This window comes from Nanorana parkeri, unplaced genomic scaffold (genome assembly GCF_000935625.1).
Source record: "Nanorana parkeri isolate BGI_ZX_2015 unplaced genomic scaffold, ASM93562v1 scaffold375, whole genome shotgun sequence".
Classification (NCBI taxonomy): domain Eukaryota; kingdom Metazoa; phylum Chordata; class Amphibia; order Anura; family Dicroglossidae; genus Nanorana; species Nanorana parkeri.
The window spans coordinates 868259-871863 of NW_017306643.1; positions in this window are offsets into that span (position 1 = coordinate 868259).

Here is a 3605-nt window from a genome sequence, read left to right on the forward strand (position 1 = left end):
GGGTAGAAAGGTGAACAATAGCAAACGAACGGGATATTACTAATCGGAGAGTACCGCATCAATATGTGGGTTTTTCATATGTAGCGCTGCTTATCGAGTTTTTTATGTAAGTGTTTAAAGAATTTCTTCTTTAAACACTTACATTAAAAATGGGAGAATCTGGATCGTTAAGGAATAGAATCTGAGCGCTTCTTAAGGAATGGAATCCTTAAGAATCGTTAAGGAATAGAATCTGTACACAGAATACACACAATACAATGTAATCTGCTATGATTACACTTATGTATCAAACTATTTCACTTCAATGTTGTTCAATGTTGTCCAACTTCATGAGGTGAGTTATTCCTAAGATTTACTAAGAATTACAGGCCTACAATATAAAACAACAAATTTCCATGAAAAACTATGCTTTGGGATGCTAAAATCCTGAATAATCATACCGCCAGGGAGGTTAAACCTGTTTTTATGTCCTCATATCCACCACAAGGGAGCCTTTCTGCTGACACCTCAGATTCTACACATGATGATTTTTGTTCTTACTATCCAAAGTTCAATAAATATGTTGCTTATAATACTCACCTGAGGGTTTCCTGAAGAAGCAGGATAGCAAAAATTCAGCAAAACATGTCAAGCCATGTCTCTAGTACCGGGAATACCAGTTCGTCTGCTTTTAAATGTGTACTACTGTGCACATGGTATTGTTACTGAATAGATATATCTATAGATATATTAATCTGACAAACTGTGAAATATTACTGGCCCTGTTAATACTATAAGACAAGTTCTCAGGATATAATGATCTAACATTATGAAGGGATTGTTTTTATTTGGATACTTTGCAGATTGTGCAAAACACGCTGTTACCAGTAGTATTAAAAAACATTCTTTGTGATGGTACCATTAAAGTCTGTCATGATTCGTTCTTTCTAAATAGAGAATAACCATAAAATATTTGGTTATAGTTTCTTCTAAAGCTGCCTATAGTGATTAGACAGGGGCTGGGTGTGCATGCATAAACCAGTTGCTGGATAATCTTTCTGACAAATGACCTTTCTAAAACAAGCATGCATGGAGGGAGCGCCATGGGCTCTGGCCTGTCAGGAGTGGAAACAATAGTGCAATGTGTTGGCTACTAAGAGTTGAATCACTTGTTGGCAGAAACGTAATTTGCAAGAAATTGAAGTCAATGTGCACCTAATAAGATGATTGTCAAGACGTACAGGGTGACTGACGAGAGTCGGACAGTTTTGAATAAAAAACAGTACTCTGTAGATTTTCAACTCAAAATGTTTTTATTTTTTACAAAAACAGAGGTCAAGACATGCCATTTGAGTTACTTATTCAGTTATGAAAAATAATGTAATTTAGATGACGAACAGCCTCTTAAATGCAGGTTTCAATCCTTCGCTTGAAATTGTCCATCAATCGGGCCAACAGCTGTTGATCAATCGTGAGCACTTCTTGTCGGATGGCATCCTTCAAATGACTGGGTTTGTGAGTGTACACACGGCTCTTCAGGTACCCCCATAGGAAGAAATCACATGATGACAAGTCAGGAGACCTTGCACATCGCCGAAACTTGAAATGTGGCGCCCAGGGAACATGTTTCGAAGAACTTCCATTGGTGCATTGGCAGTATGCGCTGTGGCACCCTCTTGCTGAAAATAAACATTTCTCATGTTTATTTGTCGTCTTCACAGTTCTGGTTGTAAGAAATTGTTCAGCATGTGAATGTAACGTCTTGAGTTAACAGTCACTGTTACGCCGTTTTCTTAGAAAAAATACGGGCTGATAACGCCAAAAGGGGCAACCGCATACCACACTTGCTAACATCCAGAGTGGAGAGGTCTTTCTTGAGTGTTCCCATGATTTTCAGGAGCCCAGTACCAAAGATTTTGCTCAAATGAAAATGAGCTTTGTCGCTCATTATGATTATTGCATTTTCATCCAACCTGAGGACCGTGTTGCGACTGGGAACGGCCCCGTGTCGACCAACATTCAATTCTCGACGAAATAGCCGCTGCGTTGCTTTGATAGACTCACCACTTCGAACAAAGCTGTCGTAAGCAAGCAAACAATGCTTCATTGTGACTGAAATTGCATTCCATTGGGGGGGAAAGACACCTAGCTCGTCCCCCTCCCATCACCACTTACCGAGTGCTACCTGTTCTAAAAATGTCCGACTCCCGTTAGTCACCCTGTGCTCAAACTATGAATATTTAAATATGCATAAAGTAAAAGAAGCTGTAAAAGACCCATGCTGAAGACCCATGTCTTTAAACTTCCCCACTTTGCTGCTCCCTGGTGGCTGCAGGTATTCAACACTTCCAGCTGCATAAAGCCAACTCCTCCTGAACTATATTTCTCTTGACGGTGTACGCCACTACAGGATTAGCACACTTGCAAGTGTCTTTTACAGTGTGGGCTATGTTTTCAAGTGACCCAGGGATGCCAGGGCCCTTTTTACAAGCAGTAAAAGAGCTTTAAATCCCTTGTTGACCTCTGTAGCTGTATGCGTGTCTAATCTTTTGTTTGTTTAATCTTTGTTTAAACCTGTTTTTGTAAACAACCCTCTAACGCTGTTAGAAGCCTGACTTCAGGGCCTCTGTTGGGATCTTTGTGAATAATTAACACAGTGCCTGCTGCTAGAAAGGTCAGTAAGGGCTTGCTTTAAACATCGTTTACTGCTATATTTAAATGCTTTAAAGTTCATATTCTTGGCACAGGTGCATTTCATAGCTCTCTATGGAGAATATATAATTCCCCCATGTAGATTTTCCAGTCAATTTCCTTTATTTGTCAAGAACATGATGGGCAAGACTGAGCCCTGTGTGCAAATTTAAATTTAGTAACTGTGTCTCATAGCTCTGGTCCTCCATCCCTTTGATGAGTTTGGTCGCCCTTCGCTGGACTTTCTCCAGTTCAAGGACATCCCCTCTGTGTACCGGTGCCCAAAACTGCACCGCATAGCTCCTGAGGCCGAACCAGTGATGTGTAAAGTGGCAAAATTATAGACTTATCCCTGCAAAACATTCCCTTCTTGATGCAGGACAGGACTCTACTAGCTTTGCTTACCGCAACCTGGCATTGTAATCTATTATTGAGTTTATGGTCTACAGTGACCCCCAAATCTTAATGTTGTTAATGTGTTTGATGTTAATGTGATCAAATGTGTTTGCATGGTACCTATGACTTATGCATACAATTTTTTTATTTTGCTAAAATGCTTATTTTTCTTTATTTTAAACTCCTATAATTTTATCAAAGAAGATGCTCACTGCTTTCCCTGAGAAAATTAGCTCCTGTTTGGTTATTGTTATAAAAAGAACCAAAAGCCTACAATTTTAAATATTATGATGATCCATCAAGGTATGGATATGCTCTATCTGATCAATATGGATATCTAATTTTCAAGATCCTTAAAATTAGGTGTACACAGATACCAAGTACCGTACTTGGTATAAGTACAACTACAGATATTTTTCCAGCTACTATACTAGAGAAAAACTCAAAAGTTAGGAAACATCTGTCATTTTTAAGGAGCATTGGCTACGGGGCTCCTGCATCCCTGATTTAATGTATGATTTGTTATATATATATATATA